At 31.6% G+C, this 19377-nt stretch overlaps 1 protein-coding gene across 2 annotated transcripts in view; it reads right to left on the bottom strand.

Moving 5' to 3' along the window:
- Nucleotides 1-19377, bottom strand: part of LOC118201279 (Na(+)/citrate cotransporter-like) — a 172772-nt gene that overhangs the window by 140716 nt on the left and 12679 nt on the right. The window lies entirely within an intron of this gene.

Genomic DNA, 19377 nt, shown 5'->3' with positions numbered 1-19377 from the left:
CGATGTTTTGCGTGACATCTGTAATCTGTGACATCAGACTAAACGACTCTCTTTCCCCAAACGAATTATAAAACTGATATAAAATGGATTCAGAAGAGATTTTTTCGTTGCGTCTGTACGTAGGTGCGTAAGTATGTATGTATGTATCTCGCATAACTCAAAAACGAGTAGCCTCAGAACGTTGAATTTTTTTTATGTGGGACTGCTATAACATGTAGATGTGCACCTCCCTTTTTGGTTGCAACTGCCCGCACCAAAAATATATAGATATAATATGTATATACATATATATATCCACTCTGTTGCTCAGCTCAGTGAGCTCAATTTCTTTATTCTTACATGTTTGTAAACTGTGTATTCGTTGCTGTAAAAATGATTGAATAATGTTGTTCTTATCTTCCAGTCAAGGTTTTCATGCCTTTAGTTAACCTGCATGTTGTAGTTGTAAAATTATCAACAGTTTTAAAGTTGTTTAACTAGGGATTAGCCTAATTTTTAACCACAGCAGCCATATTTATTTACATTTGAAATTTTTGCGGAATAGTGAATTAAGTCAGTTTCTGGACCTTCACTGTCTTAATCCATTCTGTTTATTCATTCTGGAATTATCATTTAACTTATTAAACTATCCCATATATTGCCTCAGCACAGCGTCCACAATAAATTGAATCAGTTTCTACGCCTTCAGTGTCATTCTTCCGACTGAGACCAAAAGTAAACTTTCAGTTTTGTGCACGAAAAAAACCTGCCTTCTTGCCCGCTAGCCGAATGCCTTGTTTTTACGTAGAAACTAATTTTAATTGCAAAAAAAATATTTTTTTAAAAATTTTTTTAACTGTATTTGGCGTTTTATGTTTTTCTATATCTTTCAATTTTTTAATATAGATAAAAGTTTTTGTGTTAAGATAAAAAGTTTTTGTGTTAGATAAAAGTTTTTGTGCTAGATAAAAGTTTTTGTGTAAATTAGAGTTTTTGTGTATTTTTGCCTTACCGCGAAGTGAGAACTGAATTAATTGGATAATATATCTCTAATGAAATTTGAAGAAATAAGTTTATAAGAAATGCAGGAAAAAATGCGTATAATTTAATATTCCGTACAAGGAAGTCATGTGGGTTATACATCAGATTTTTCTATAACATTAAAAAGAGCGCCATATTTGCAGTTATAACATGGTAATATACGATTTCGTATTATAATATAATAATTATTAATAGTAATATACGGTTCCGTAACGAAAATCGTATATTAATAATTGACATACAATTAACAAACATAAGCTTGCGTATTACAATTATTACGTAGCATGATACACACGAATACCATTGGATAATTGTATTGTTTCCAAAACATTCAAATTTGAAATAAACAAAAATGTAACAAAATCAAAGTTGTCATTATTACACGTGACTTTGTACAAAAATCGGAAAACTAATTACATTTTCGTTTTAAGTGTTACATTTCTAATTTTGACCAGTTATAAATAACAAATTATGATACAACACCGAGTCTGTGGTTAACTCTGAAATTCAAAACACAGTTATATAACATAACTCTGTTTTCAATTCAAACAAAAATAACATTCAGCTTTCTTCAGCTTCATATCTTCAGCTTTGATGAATCATAACAACTACATTCCTCTAGAATGTTGAGTCTATACACCTGGTTGGTGTCAAGCATGTCTCAAAATGACTTTGCCAATAAACTACTTTGGACATGAAAGAGTTGTTTTTCTACTTCCCTTTCAAAGATAACAATCTAATCTAGGTGAGCTTAAGCCCTAGCAATAATTCAAATATACTTTCTAATGTATTTAAATAATAGAACAGGAAAAAAAATCTTTATGCTAAATTAATTTTAGATTCTTGAAGGCATATGCATAAAAATAAAAGCACAGTGCGGCAGGGGAAAAAAGGGGGGGGGACAGTTCGATATCTCCCGTTCTATCCGGCCGATTGACGAAATTTAACTTGCGTTTTTCACGTCTCGAAAGCGTCACTTAGGATATGCATTAGATTTATATATTCGAATATATGTATTTTGACACAAAATCAGACTCTTTCTGAAATGGCATGCCAATTTTTTCCAGTACTTCGATTCTACGACAAATTTATGCCAAACCGCTAAGTTTCGTAAAATTCACATGATTAGTTTTTAAAAAATTAGATCTCAAAATCTTAGCTCCTCAATGTTAATAAACGGCCGAGCGGTAAAAGCCACTGAACACTGGTAGTTCGGTCCGGGGTTCGAGTCTCGGCGAACGTGCTGGCTGCATGGGCGTTTTCGTGGTTTTTCCCATGTGGAACGTGGATACGAACCAGTTTCCCTTAATAAGAGCCCACCAGCGGCCGAGCGGTAAAGCCGCTGAACATTGGTAGTTCGGTCCGAGGTTCGAATCCCGCGAACGGGCTGGCTGCTTGGCCATTTTCGTAGTTTTCCCCATGTGTAACGTGTATACGAGCCAGTTTCCCTTAGAAAATCCTCCACGAGGCATCCCTCCCATTTATTAACCTTTTAACTGTCATGCCCGAGATTATCTCGGGCACAGCACTGGTGTTCGAAAATGTCACGCCCGAGTATTTTTCGGGGTAATTTTTTTTTGAGTGCATCGTATTGTCATACCCGAATATATATCGGGAGATGTTTATTTCGGCTACATTTGGTTTTTCCAATAAAAAAATTTGACAATTTGTGTACCGAAATCATCAAAATAACTTCACAGTTAAAGGGTTAAAAATTTATATATCAAAATCTTTTTTATTATCTTTGTATGTAAATTGTTACGAATTTTGTGCAAAGATGTGTGAAATTGTTCTATTTTTCTGTGTAATGTGACGCGGAACAAATTTTAAGAGAAAGCTATGTCGGAAAAGTAAAAAAAAGAGGGGTAAGTGCATTTTAACATTGAGTAAATAGGTAGCTCGGTAATTTGGCGAAATATCGCCAAGCTGACAATGGTTTTTGGGACTTATTTTGTCGCAAAAGTCGCCAAACCTGACAACCATTTGGCGACATCTCAGTTGCTTAGTTATCGTTGTTGTGAGTGTTAGTTCCACGTGAACTGAGATATATCTGAGCAAGATTTCTCTTTAGATGCGATTTGCATTGCGTTGTGTTTAGCGTCCTTAGTAGTTTGAAGTGTAACTTCTGATATCTTACCCTGTGATGCTGTGAATACTTGTACGAGAATTTCTGAGGAAAATTCCAGAATTTTGACGTGTTTCTTTTGATTAAATAAATTTTATTAACGTGTAGGGTTTTTATTTATTTTAACTAACATTTATTTTAAGCTATCTTTCCTGTCAAGCCTTACTTTTCCCTGGAATTGCCAATGCCAGAGTATGTAAATTTTAGTAGAACGCGCAAAGTATTCTAATCTTTAGCAGAAGTAATTTTGAGTTAAATAGAAGGGAAACGAGTTTGTAGGTGTGCTTTCTTGATTCACGAGCGTGAAGGTTGCTAGGTAGAAATTTAAGAACCGCGCGTTTCGGCCTGCGTGCTTGCCTCGGCAGATAGTTGAATCTTTCAACTTTTTATTCAGAAAGTTTGCTGAAATCTCAGCTGTATCTTAGAACGCGGTTAGGTTAGTTACGTTTAGAGAGCCTCGTAGGTAATGACCTGTTATTATTCATTTTTAGTTGTACTTTCTTATTTTTATTTTACCGCCGGGTCGGCGTAGTTTGTGAGCGTCAAGTGCACGCATCTGTAACCTCTAAAGTGGAATAAAAAGGGAGTTAAACCCTTCTTAAGAGTTTGTGTACTTTCCAGTTCATAGCAGTCACTACTATTGTTGCGTGCAGGTTGGGGCCGCGCAACACCACAAACGTATCATTGGACCTGTGTGCATTCAATCTATTACGAACCTGTACTCGCCAAACAATATTTATCTTTATTAACTTTGTATTTAAATTTATATCAGTGAGATGTGTTATTAAAAAATAAAATCAAGTTTAAGTTTGTTATATACGTTTATCAATAGCAGATTATTAGAATATTAGAATATTATATACGTTAGAATACTATATACGTTTATTAATTAGAATATTATATACGTTTATCAATAGCAGATTTATAAAAGCTGAAAGCTAAAATTAGACTTTATATTTTGCCAAAAGATAACTTTCATGTTTCGACTTCAGATATATATTAGATTTATATATAGCATTGTTCTAGAATAAGAATAAAAAAAAAAATAAAAAAATTTTTTTTACTATAACAGGGATGGCAGCTTGACACTCAACTTTGCCTACATAAGCGCCATCTATATAATTTGAAGAACACACTTCTCTTTCACAACACTTTTGCAGACCCCAACACTCATATAGTAGGTGAGTTGGAATTGGAACTTACTGTTTGCTTGCTTTGAGTATTTAAAAAAAAAAAAAAAAAAAAAAAAAAAAAATATGTGGTGTCTGGGTGTGAAATTATTTTTAAATATATATTTATTTTAAAAATGGTGAATTGGTTCTTTTTGTTTCTTTTTTATTTCTTATTTTTTTCTTATTGGTTTATATGGATTATGTATAGTTCTTTTATAGTTTCTTTTTATTGATATGCATATTCGTGTAGGAGAAGTTTCTGTAGACAAGGATTTCTAAAATACATTGGTTTCTAGATTTTTTTATTATTTTATAAAAAATTAATTTTTAAAAAATTTAATTTTTTAAGAAAAAGTTTAATTCTTGACTTTACTTGCTTGTTTCTCAAAAGACTTAATTAGTATTTTCCTTTTTGAACTTTAATTCTTAAATAACTTCACAGTTAATACTTAAATGTTAATTTCTAAGAGTACTACTTTATTGGAATTACTTTTGGTTTTGACTTTTACCCTTGCCTGCATGAATGACGAAACACGAATTGAATGATTGGAGAGTTAGGTTTGGAGGCAACTTCCCCTTGATAAATCTGTCTCCTGCTTACTCTACGATCATTCACATATGCATTTTTTAAAAAAATGGTTTAATTTAATTTAATTTGTTAAATTAGTAGATTTATTTTCATGGATGGATTTTGCACTTGATTTGCTTATGCTTCTGAATTTAAATGATATTGTAGATTGGTTCGAGAATTAAATCTTTTACATGTTTGCATATTTTTAAATAATTTTAAATTATTTTGGCTTTTTTCCTTTTTTTAGAATTTAAATTTGCTTTTCTACTTTTTTACTTTTATACGTATTTGTTTAGAATTTAAATTTGTTTAAATTTAAATTGTTCTAGATTAGGTATTTTGACACAAAATCGGACTTTTTTTAAAATAACGTACCAATTTTTTTCCAAATTTCGATTCTACGATTCAAATTATGCCTAAATATTAAATTTTGTGAAATTTGGTGCGAAATTTATGAAGAAATTCACAAATTCATCTTGCCATATTTTTTTCAGTTTATATATAAATTCAGGTATATCTGCGGAAATTCTGAGTAAAAAAACTGTAATTTTCTGCAGGTATAGAAATAAGCTTACTTTAAGATGATGGTAAAAATGTTGTAGATTATAATTCAAAACTGTTTTGGAAAAATTGTTAAAAATTATTTAAAAATACAAATTTTGAAAATAAATCATAAAAAATGGGTGAATTTTATTAGGAATGAACCTGAATTTAGAAATGTGAAAGGAAGAATTAAATAATTCTAATAAAAAAAATCTCATGTGTACAACACATGACTTCCTTGTACGAAATATTAAATTATACGCATTTTTTCTTGCATTTCATTTAAACTTATTGGATTGAATTAAATCTACTTCGCCGACAGTGCATAAACCACAAGAGAATAAATGCATTCTTTAAAATTCACTCTAGTATTTGTTTAACATAGCGACACTCTGGCGCTAGATTCAATTAACAGTATTATATTTCGTTCATATTATAACTTAGAATGCACAAAATTTATATCATTTAAAGAATAGAATTAGCTAATCGCTGCCACATGTTCTATTCAAATACTATAATAAAGCTAGAACGATGTATAAAAGAAATTAAGCAAACAAAACAAAAAAGAAACAGTTTTTCACAGACGATTGAGTGTTTCTCATTCAATTAATTCAGTTCTCACTTCGCGAGAAAGCAGAAATACGTAAAAACTCAAAACTCAAAATATCTATTTTAAAAATTACGAAGTAAATTTCAAACACTTATTTCCTCGAAAAAATTCCAGAAAGGATTAAGCATGATTAAAGAAAGGATTAAGCATGATTAAAGAAAGGATTAAGCATGATTTAATTGACAATAATAAATGAAGGCGTTACCTTTGTTGTTGCGAAGCTAAGTTTCTCTAGATTCGCAACAAATCCACTATTCTGCTGTTTCAATGGCCGCCATAAAAAAAGGCTTAGCGGCACTTAAACAACCTTAAAATTGTTGATAATTCTAAAAATATTGCATACAGATTTACTAAAGGCATAAAAACCTTAACCGGAAGATAGAAACAACATAATTCAATCATTTTTAAAGCAAAAAATGTACAATTTACAAACATATAAGAGTAAAGAAACTGAGATGACTGAGCCGGGTAACAGAGTGGATATATATATATAAATATATTTACATACGTTTGGTGCGGCCGATTACAACCAAAATACGAGTTGCATATCTACATGTTATAGCAGTCGTATATACAAAATTTCAACGTTCTGAGGCTACTCGTTTTTGAGTTATGAGAGATACGTACGTACATACGTTCGTACAGACACCACGAAAAATTCTCTTCAAAATTAATTTTAAAGCAGTTTTATAATTTTTTGGGAGAAAAGAATCTTTTATTCTGTCCTTACGTACAGACATCACGCAAAAACATCGTTAAATTGCATTCGAAAGCGGTCAAAATGGATATTTTCGTTGAAATATGCTGCCTGAAACTTTTCGCGATTACAATAGTTCCTTTTTACTTCGTTCAAGGAAGTAAAAAGAGATATTAATAAAAATATACCAATTAACTCAATTAACATGGAGAAGCTAAAATTTTGAGAGCTAAGTTTTCAAAAACTACTCTGCGATTTTTACAAAACTTGATAGTTAGGTGTAATTTGAGTCGTAGAATGGATGTATGGAAAAAAATATTGATACGCTATTTCAGAAAAAGACCGATTTTGCGTCAAAATACCTATATTAGAACAACGCTATGTGTAAATCTAATACATATCCTAAGTCGCGCTTTGAAGACATGAAAAACGCAAGTTGAATTTCGTCAATCGGAATAGTAGAACGGGAGATATAGAACTGTCCCCCCCCTTATTTTTTCGCAGTATACATAGTACAGTAACATAAAATAACGAACGTAATATTCTTCCAAAAATTCTAAAATGTTTCTAACGTTAATGTAAAATATCCAGATTCTTAAATCTTCAGACTGCAGTTTAACAACACGTTGGATATTTTACAATTAAAAAGCTGAAAATTGATACTTATTGTTGATAAATGATGAAAATAACCCTTTAATTATTCTTTAACTATTTAATAAAGTTAAATTGTAGCCCTAATAAAGCTAAATTGCAGCGGAATACTAAATTTTCGACCCGGATTTGGTCTCAGGCGAATGGGTTGGTTGTATAGTTGGTTCCCGTGGTCTCTCACATAAGCAACGTGTAATAGCAGTTTCCCTCAGAAAGTCCTCCACGAAAGGCTATTGCTGTCCTTACGGAAATAGCCATCATGAGATTTTGCCACATTTAATTAATCTAACCTAATTTAAAATTCAGCTGCACTCAAGAAGAGAATAAAAATCAACTTCGGAAATTTCATTTTCCTCGGTGCATATTTGTGTATTTCTTTCTTAGAAGTAAAGTAATATAAATACGAAAATATCAAAACATTAAAAAGGTCATTAGAGTTTGAGAAGAAGACTGCTGTTTGAATAAAGTTTTAAAAAATAGATAAAACGATGATCCACTTCTATGTCACAGCAAAATTTCATCATTAACATTTCCGTTTATTTTGGAAGACGATAGAGTACTGGAATTATAAATTTTGTAATCTCTCTAACTGTAGGGTGTTATAAACCTATTTTATTTATTACACGCATCGTAGAAAACAAAAGCTGTTGCAAAATACTTAAGTAGAACAGATAAAATGCCTTTTTAAATGATTCACATTATTACTCTGATGAGGAAAGAGTTTTTATAATATGGAAGATAAATGAGAGGTTTCAAAGTCTGAGAACAATTTCCGCCCTTTTTTGTAAGAAACATAAATTGCTAAGTGAAAAAGAATAACACTCGTTCGAGATGTTAATATACCGACTGTTACAAGTGTTAGAGAAAAAATTTAAACAGGATGTTGGGGTATTTAATTTTTGAATTTAATAGTTAAAAATAATTTGTTTCTTTCCGTATCATCTATTTTTCTCTCGGGTACCACCGGTTGAGAATGCTGCTTTAGATAATACGCATTATAAACGTAAATAACTGTGAGTTTTAATATTTGAGAATTTCTGGTGAATACAGTTTATATAAATGCAGTCATTTCCCATGAGTATTCGGAGATTAGTTTCCAAAATTAGAAGTGTATGGAAGAGCAACAGGAAAAAGGATATATATATATATTTTGTAATAATAAAATTCCATAGTCAAGAATACACTTAAAATTCTAACTGTATGTTCTTTTCATTTTTAATGGCGACGGTCTCTTATTTTAAAGTACGTGGAATTAAATCCACAGCCCCGTAGTCAAGTTGTTTTTCCCGCCTTTTCTACACGTACACTTATAGGATGTTCTGGAGATATTTAAAGCGAACTGGAAGGGCTGACGAAATTGACGTCATTTCTTGGAAGCTCCGCCTTTCCAGGAATAAAGGAGTTTCCAGTCCAATTTCCAGTCCTTTTATGGAAATAAATAATTTCCATAAAAGGACTCGCAAAGGAATATCGGGGTCTTTTGTTTAATGTAACGATGCAGTAAACTTCATACAAAAAGTTATTAGTAATTCTTTTTATTTACTCCGGAAATATGATTTTTGTAACTGCTATTTCTCCTGACCAATAATAAATGGATCCTGTTTTTTAAACTTATCGTCTGATAATTTAAGCTACAACTACATCTATATTTCTTCACCAATCTATTTATTCCGAACAAAAGCTGGTACATCATATATATATATATACCTTTCATATTTTATATTACGCCCAAAGGGACGTTTTTTAACGTTATGTTATTAAATATTACGTTCTTCGCCCTTAAACCATAAAATTCTATTCAGCAGCAATATCGCAAAATATTTAAAACATTTCTTTAGAATTTCTGATACAGAGTCTCGCGCGCTGGAGATGTTTTTTTTTTTTTTTTTTTTTTTTTTTTTTCCCGTACAGTGCCATGGCTCGCTTTTAAATCGTTGAGTTTGTTAATTAAAAATTCTTTAACGTTTGACAAAATATGAAATATATAATAAAACAAATTCCAAATTTGTGCTTCCAGATGCCCGTATTCGAATAGAAGACTACGTTATTCAAAATCCGATGTCTCTATTTACCGTTGTTTTTTTCACAGTGCGAGAAACGTGTATACATTCATGCAAATTCTTCATTATTTAATTTCTTTAAATATAATGCAGGGCTGTAGTAATTTGTGGCAACAATTTGAAAAGTGAACCGACATTTATAATGAACCAACGCAAATTGCCAAAACGAAACAAAATAACCCTTCTGGTTTAGGCTAATAATTAGTTAAGTAGCGAAATATATATCGAAAAACAAACATTCAGATTAGTAGCATAAAATATCGATTTTAAGCAGTTTCACTTTTCCTTAGCTTATGAGGAAATCTCAAGTTTTGATGTGATAGTGTTTGTGAGAATTATCTCTTGCTGTTTCACAGAAAGGAAGTCTGAAGAACTTCAAAGCGATGATCTTTTTGGGTATTTCCCAAAATTTCATTTTAGCGTTGTTTATCAGGTAATCTTTTCCTGCTGGTTACGTTACTGTGGCAACAGCCGAGTAGCCAAACAGCGGTTACAGCTAAATGCGAAATCAGTTTGGTCACTCACCTCGGCTGCCGGTGCAGATTAATGCTAATTGGCAGAGATTCATTGTTGGCCTTTTGGAAGGGATTTTGTTTGCCTAACACGCCATTAATGTGACTGTATTATATATTACTAGAAATATAGTATTTAATGCCATATATATATATATTTCTCAAGGTACCCTTTATTGGTATTTCTTTTTGGACCTTCTTCACTATGTATTTACTTTTGGTTTTGACTTTTACCCTTGCCTGCATGAATGACGAAACACGAATTGAATGATTGTAGAGTTAGGTTTGGAGGCAATTTCCCCTTGATAAGTCTGTCTCTTGCCTGCTCAACAGTCATTCGCTTATGCATTTTTTTTAAAAAAAAATTTAGATTAATTTTAATTTGCTAAATTGGTGAATTTATTTTCATGGTTTTGTTTTGCACTTGATTTACTTATGCTATCTGAATTTAAATGATATTGTAGATTAGTTCGAAAATTAAATCTTTTATATGTTTGCACATTTTTTATTTATTTTAAATTTGCTTTTTTAAGTATATACATGTTTGTTAAAATTTAAATTTGTTTAAATTCAATGGCGCAAAGAATTAATTAAATTTGTATTTAAATTCAATAGATTTACAACGCGAAATTTTGCTCCTTATTAAAATTCTCAAAAATAATCTAATTCCCATTCAATTTATCAACCATTGCCTTAAAAGAGCAGGCGTTAAATACTCACTCTAAATCATTTAACTGATAGGGATATGATAATTTGTTCCTAAACCTGAGAAGGCGGTATAAGTTGGATGACTGTAAGTTGAAGGATTTGTATATAGTGTAATTACTCAATATATTGTAAAAAGCTAATTGTCTTCAGACTTATACTGTTACTATACTGTTCTAAAAATATGGGCCTATTTCATGACTTTAGTCTGTCTAATAGCTCTTGGACAGTGAAAATTCCTTTTTTCTTTCTTAAATTCTTAATCATTGCGACATGACAATTAGCCAGAAATTAATTAATTTCCATTCACTAGTAATTTCAAAAAAATCTTAACAGACAGTCTCACTCAAATAAGAACTCTACATAATATATCCCTCAAGAATTCCAAGTCCCACCCACTACCATAAATTACTTCACCCAAGTCTTACCGACTGATATTATTCAAAGCCCCCACTGCCGCTAAGAATTTTCGGACACCCTACATTTATGAGTCAGACACGAAGAGAACACTTTGCCAACTCCCCCACTAGAAAGAATGTGAGTTACTTAATACCTTTTCTGGCCTTTATATCTTCATATACATTCACTGTTCTTATTATATATTATTTTTTTATATTATTTTTATATTATTTTTATATTGTCTTTGATTTGTTTTTACAAAGTTTGCATTATTTATCTTATTTTGTAATCTTCTATGTTTATTCCAACTTTACTTTGAATTCGATTTCATAATGACAATTTCTAATGTTTAATTTTTACAAATAATATAGAACTCAAATACATAAACATGAAAGTGTCGGGGACGGTTACTCGAGTTAATTAGGATTTCTCTATAGTAATTGCTTTTTACTCCTTATTGAATTGACTAAAATGCTTCATAAGAATAAGTTCTTTGAGTATCAGCATTGGTTCATAATCCCTTCTATTCGCGGAAATTTTTGGCCTGACTAGAATTGCCGGTTTGGCTTTAACTTATAACTCGAGTAAAGACGAAACACTTTCGTATTTACATATTTTTATCAATTATTGTTCATTGAACGGGAGTCGGTTTGTTCCCCTTGAAAAGTCAACTAATTTCCGATCAATGACAATGATTACATGTTTTTAATTTTTCCTTTTACAATTGAAATTTTATTCTTCATGATGATTTAACTCCAGTCCCCGTTAAAACATTATTAACATTTTGCTTTCAAATTACTTCAAAACATCTTTGAAAATATAACTTACCAGTATGGATTCACTCTTTTAAAATAATTCTACTTTCATTTAACTTAGGAGATAATATAATCTATTAATCAATACTGTTTAGGAAATAAATTATTATATATATATATATATATATATATATATATATATATATATATATATATATGAACAGCGGACTTCTGATAAATCCGCCGAACAAATATTCATTTAGAAGTGAAACAACAAAGTCAGCGTTATATTTGCAAATTTTCAGTTTCGTTCAATGATTTTACCGAACCATCATCCTCAGCTGCCAAAAAGAAAATGGTCCTGTTTGCTGAGGATGATGGTTCGGTAAAACCACCAAAACTAGTCCATTGAAAATTTGCAAATATAACGCTGATTTCTGTTGTTTGAATGTTTGTAAAATTAATATCCGTTTTAATATTAGGTAGAACATTTTTAAAACTTAACTTTGTCATCGGATTATTACTAAATGTTTACCGTATGAATATTTTATCATTATGTGTTTACAGTTTGCTTTGAATAAACGGAGAGTAGTTGAATTTATTAATATTATTTCAAATCGAAACTACTCTTTCGATTTTGGCGCTATTTGAATATCGGAATAACTGAGAATAAAACAATTGCTAATCCAAATGAAAAACAAAGACGGAGAAATGAGTTTACGTCAAATACAATTGAAAGATATCCTGGAAATATACATTTCAAACAATGATTGCAATGAGGAAATAAATAATCTTTCACATTCATTGTCATGCAAGGGAAAATGAAAGTTGAAATATGAAAGAGCAGTTAACGGCAGTTATGACATTCGAATTAATATTCTGTCATTTTAGAACCGCCTTAACCGTAAGCATCTCAACGACTGTCTGGATTTCTAAATTAAATAGTTTTTCTTCCCGACCATCCGAAAATGGTTATATAGCGCTTGCTACATCATAAACTGCAAAATATAAATAAATATCTGCGAAATATAAATAAAATAATTATAAATGTTATTTTTTTAAAGAATAACTTTCCCTACTGTATTTTACAGAAGTCAGCGTCGGAAATACGCTATAGTTATAGTATACTTCAACTATTATAGTCTTTATTCTTCTGACTCCAGATCAGAAACCAAATAATGTAGCGGTAGCTACATCATAAACATTATTATCATTTTTTTAAATAACTTTCACTAATATATTTTAACGAAAATTATTTATGACTTTTTAAGACATCGGTCTTCTAAAACAACCATTCTTATTCTAAAACATATTATTTTTTACTGTTGCCATTCCAGTCTACATAAAGTTGTAGAAACAAAAAGATTACATATCGTTTGTGGAGTAGTTTCACGCATTTAGGTATTCGACTGAGTATTCTTATATTATTTAAAAATTAGAAGATTAATGGGAAATAAAGAAAATCTAAAAAATTACACATTTTTAAAAACTGAAATAAATATGCTTAAAATCTTTTCCTTTCACATATGTGTAGAGGAATAAAAACTGAAATATGCATAAATAATATTTTAATAACTGAAATAAATATGCATAAATTTTTTCCTTTCACATATCTGTTTCACATCTATATATATATATATTTAATATTGTTTCATAAGAATGAATTTAATTTAAATACAAATTTAATTAATTCTTTGCGCCATTGCTGCAAGGAATGAAATTTAAATTTAAACAAATTTAAATTTTAACAAACATGTATATACTTAAAAAAGCAAATTTAAAATAATTAAAAAATGTGCAAACATATAAAAGATTTAATTTTCGAACTAATCTACAATATCATTTAAATTCAGATAGCATAAGTAAATCAAGTGTAAAACCAAACCATGAAAATAAATTCACCAATTTAGCAAATTAAAATTAATGTAAAGAAAAAAAGATCTTTTTAAAATTAATTTTAATTTGCTAAATTTACTGTTTTTAAATATTTTCTAATCTTCCTATCGAAACGAACATTATGTGACGTAAGCACCAAAAACGAGATATTTAATAAATAAAGTAAACACACAAAATGTTAATAATAAAAATACGAAAAAAGTGTTTCGTAAAAAGTTTGTGACATGATGAATTAAATTAACTAATTAAAAAAAAAACTAAGATAAAAACAGAAAAACGTATACCAACACTTAACACTGCATCGGGAATTCTAAAGTATACTGTTGTAAAATTTTTGTAATTTTGTTGTTGAACTGTATACGGCGTAAGTCCTAAGAAAATGATGCTTAATAACAAAGCTTAAAAGACGGAAAAAAAAAAAAAAATAAATAAAAAAAAAAATAAATAAAAATAAAAAAAAAAAATAAATAAATAAAAAATCTGAAATGTTTCAGATTTTAAATTACATCCAAAGGGGCGTTTTTTAACATTTTGTGTGTTACCTTTCTTTATTAAATATCATGTTCCTCGCACTTAAACCATAAGATCCAGTGCAACAGCAATATCGCAAAATAGTTTTAAAACGAGCCTATCTTTAGAATTTCCGATACAGAGACTCACGCGCTGGAGATAAAAATGTTTTTTCTGCACAACGTTGCCATTGCTCGCTTTGAAATCCTTGAGTTTGTTAATCAAAAATTCGTCAAAGTTTTAAAAAATAGGAAATCGATCATAAAACAAATTTCAAATTTCAAATTGGGTCTTCCACATGCTCATATTCGTTGGAGGATTACGTTATTCAAAATTCGATGACTCTATGTACCGTTGTTTTATCACAATACGAGAAATATACATACATTTACGCAGATTTTTCATTATTTAATTTCTTCAAATATAATGAAGGACTCTAACATTTTGTGGCAACAGTTTGAAAAGTGAACCGACATTTATCCGTCCGACGCAAAATGCCAAAACGAAACTAATAGTCCTTCGGGATTCAAATCCCTTTGGACTAAAAAAAGGTTAGTTGAAGTGAGTGTATAATGCATTTCTCCCGCCTTCTTAGCGTGCCTTCGTGATGTAGTGGTCTGCACGCTCGGCGCGTATTTGAGAAGTCCGTGATTCGATTCCAGGCTTTCATTTTTCACGTCTCCTACTTCGAATGCCTCAACAAGTGTAACAGCAGACTGGTAGGCTGCGATCTCAGAGAGAGCACAAAAAAAAACTTAACAAACCCATTCGCGCGATCGTTAAAATCTGAAAGTTTTCAGAATTTTTTTATTGAAATTATTACTAAAAATAAAAATTTTTAAGAGAATTATTTTTATTTTAATCACCCTTTAAAACAATATATTATACTGCTATGTTAAAACAGCATTTCTCATTTATTTGTGGGCCTAAAATGTCAGAATCACTCGCTTTCGTAATTACGAGTGAGAAATTAACATATTGTTACGGATTTTGTATTTAATTTGCTATTTTTAGTGGAATAAAAATTTAAATTGTTTTATTTCCCCGTGCAATGCAGCGCGTGACGAGTTTTAACAGAAAGCTAGCCGAAAAAGTTAAAATACAAGAGCACGCGCATTTAACATTTAATAAATAGATATCTCGTAATTGTACTCTTTTGCTTTCCAGAAACCTTGAGAAAATACCAGAATGTTCTTGTGCACGATTAAAAAGCTTTAAAGGCCGGAGAAAATCATCTCATTTCAGCTGTTTACTTATTTGTTGATGTTGACTGCATAAGGTAATTTTCCCGCCTTCTTAGCGTGCCTTCGTGATGTAGTGGTCTGCACGCTCGGCGCGTATTCGACAGGTCCGTGGCTCGATTCCAGGACAGGGTATTGCTCATTTTTCATCATCTCTCCTGCTACCAAAAATTCCTAATGTCTCTACAGTGGCCCTCGAACTAAAAGGGTGGTGGATGCAGGGCTGTGGAGTCGGTAGGGAAAATGACCGACTCCAACGAGATACATTCCGCAAGAGAAGAAGAGGAAGAATGACCTTGCTTGTTTGCATTAGCTGTGAATACGTCACGTGATCTCTGAAGTCATCTGCATTGTCTGTTTACAAAAGGTATACATAAGTCACGTGATCTATGAGGTCAGCGGAATGTATCTCAATACCTCATATATATATATATATATCTGTAAACATATATACATGGGTTACAGCTTATTTTTTTAATATAAAAGAAGTAATAGATGCTACAAGGGAAAAAAATTGATGGCATAGCAAATTATTTACATTAATTAATATTTATTATGAAATGGAAAAACTGGCATCTCTGAGGTCATCTGCATTGTCTGTTTACGGAAGGTATACATAAGTCACGTGATCTATGAGGTCAGCGGATGTATCTCACTGCCTCATATATATCTGTAACCATATATATATATGGGTTACAGCTTATTTTTTTAATATAAAAGAAGTAATAGATGCTATAAGGGAAAAAATTGATGGCATAGCAAATTATTTACATTAATTAATATCTATTATGAAATGGAAAAACTAGCATTAGTTACATTAGTTACTTCTAAGAAAAAGTATAACTTCGGCAAGATCTTTGTTGGAGGGCCATAGATACGATTTGATAAACTTCAGAGCTGAGAAGAATCTTTCCACACTAACTTGAGTAGGAGGAAGAGCCATCACTGTTAGGGCTACTTCTTTTAACTTTTCAGGCTAGATTTTTATATAAGTTCTAAAAGAGGGGTCTTGCAAGCACAATCCTATTTCTTCAAAGGCCATGTAGAAATCTTGCTTGTATTTTATTAATTTTATATCTAAAGGCTCTTGGTTCTTTATTTTCATTCGCTTTCTTTGCCTTAGCCTTTCCTATATTATCCAAAAAATATTTCTCAAAAATCTAATTCATCACTGGAAGAGGATGATAGAGACCCAATTGCATTATCTGCAGTTTGACTGTCCTGATTCGAATTCTGCAGTTGTTCTGAGAATAATTTCATTCTTAATGAAAGTTCATAGATGGCTTCGGGATACAAAGACCAACCGCTTGTGGTCTGAACGTCAAAATATAGGAACTACTAAATAACTAAATTTAAATAAGAGCTAACTTTGAAAACTTTACACAGATGACTAACACTAAGGTTGGCCTTTTAGTTTATTACTCATGTACGTAGGTAAGTTGAAAAATAAGTTTCCCCTGTCGACTGTGGTCAGAGTTGTGTATGAAAGTCAAAAAATAGAATGAGACATTAAAGATATGACATACCTTTATTTTTCCACATAGGTACCAAGTACATTGAGACATTTGTCATATCGCTTGATAAACTTCAAAAAGCCCTCCAGGAAAAAATCAGGGCTTTGCATATGGAAGAAGCGTTGAACGGCTTGTTTCACTTCAGTATTGCTTCCAAAGCGCCATCCCCGAGATTTTTCTTCAAAGCCGGAAACAGATGGAAGTCGCTTGGTGCGAGATCAGGACTGTATGGCGGATGGTGTAGGCGCTCCCAACCAAGAGTTGCAATATGCTTTTGCGTTGCGGTCGCCGAATGTGGTCTGGCATTGTCATCCAACAGCATAACGCCAGATGTGAGAAGGCCAGGCCGCTTTTTCCGAATCGCCTCTTTCAATTTCGACAGGGTGTCACAGTAGCGCGTAGCATTGATGGTTCCAACCTCCAAAAAGTCCAGCAACAAAACTCCTTGGGCGTCCCAGAAAACTGTGAGGAACACTTTACCTGCAGAGGGAGTTGTCTTGAACTTCTTTCGGACAGGTGATGACGGATGTTTCCACTCCATAGATGCGGCCTTCGATTCTGGCGTGAAATGGTGGACCCACGTTTCATCCCATGTCACAATCCGAAACAGAAACTCATTGCCATCTTCATGGTAACGCACGAGATGTTCCAGGCTGACCCCCATGCGTTGTTTCTTGTGTGTCGAGGTCAATTGTCGGGGCACCCATCGTGCTGACACTTTTCTGTATCGAAGAATGTCGTGTATGATGTTTTGAGCTCGCTCATGAGAGATTCCAAGTTCTTCCGCTACTTCATCGATGGTGATACGCCGGTTCGCTCTAATCATGTCATCCACCTTTCTGACATTTGCATCTGTAGTGGTCGTGCGCGTCCGTCCAGCTCTCGGTATGTCCTCCACTTGCTCTACTTGCAATACTGAAGTGAAACAAGCCGTTCAACGCTTCTTTTATATGCAAAGCCCTGATTTTTTCCTGGAGAGCTTTTTGAAGCCTATCAAGAGATATGACAAATGTCTCAACGTACTCGTAAGAGAATCATAAAATAAAGGTATGTCATATCTTTAATGTCTCATTCTATTTTTTGACTTTCATACACAACTCTGACCACAGTCGACAGGGAAAACTTATTTTTCAACTTACCCTCGTAGTACACAAACTGAGGAAAACTACAATACGTTTTAAATAAATATCGAGAGGACTAAACCTTTGACCTTAAAGGCGGACAGCAACTGATTGAAAGCTCGCGTGGAACACAGTGGCAAGGAGGCTCACTTTCTCTCCATCTAAATTCTGTTCTTGGCCAAAAGCTACAGCTTCAATACTTAAGGTATGTGCCTGCATACGGAGCCCTTTTTCTTAAATACATAAAATTTTAATTAAACACACAGGTTTTTGAGTAAGATGGGATATAAAACTATGAATTTAAATGGAATTTTTTCAAATATAAGCAATATTTAGTAAAATTTTAGTGAAAATTTTCATTTACGCCAGATCTCCTAAAATAAATTCTAATGAATATACTTCATTAATCTTTACACAGTATATACTTAACATACTTACCTGTATTCTGTAGCAAAAGATCTGCAGTACTTATAAATTTTTTTGAAATATTCAAAACTTGGTGCAAAAACTCAAAATTTCAACAAAAATATCCTCTTTTCTTTCAAATACTGTCAATAAAATCAATAAATAAATACAAAGAGGTCAGATTTTGCTACAGAACTCAGATAAATATGAATAAAACATTTTGGCAAAATTTCATTTCAATATTCTAAATACACTTTGAGAAATTAATGTAATCGCAATCAAAAGTAACGAAAAACAGAATTTCTCAGAAAATGAATTTAAAGATTTTAATACAGCACAAAAACTTTTGTAGTCACTTTAGACCTTTAAAACTCGCCTTATTTGTATGTTAGGCCCTCTTTTATTTCATTCTTAACTAATTTTGACTTTCTTTTAGCATTTTACTGGTTAAGTTTGCTGCTTGTAGAGATTGGCGTTTCTATTTCTGAATTCGCTGTTTTTCTATTCCCATGTAGCTTTCAAGCGTATTAATTTCTATTTCTATATACCTGAAAATAGGTAAAAGTCCTAAATATCTTGAATTAAATAATAATACAGCAATATCTGCACCTAAAAGCAATGTTTTCACTTGGACAAAAGTTTCTTTAGGTAAAATATACCTCAAAAGGTTATTAAAATACTCATTATTGTTTTGAGTCTTCCCATGTAGGCATTTTATCAGCAAAGTGTCACACAGTGAAAGATGTGTTGTTTTTACAGCTTTTATATTGTTTAATAATTAGAAAATAGTTGTTTAAACTTATTGCTTACATTTTTACGACTATTTAAATGCCAACTTCCGGCATCCAAAAATTCCCTTCCGGTTTACTT

The sequence above is a fragment of the Stegodyphus dumicola genome, chromosome 1, assembly GCF_044657685.1.
Source record: "Stegodyphus dumicola isolate Sdum_Otavi_A_Nest chromosome 1, ASM4465768v1".
NCBI classification, from domain to species: domain Eukaryota; kingdom Metazoa; phylum Arthropoda; class Arachnida; order Araneae; family Eresidae; genus Stegodyphus; species Stegodyphus dumicola.
This window is presented reverse-complemented; position numbering and strand designations above follow the sequence as displayed.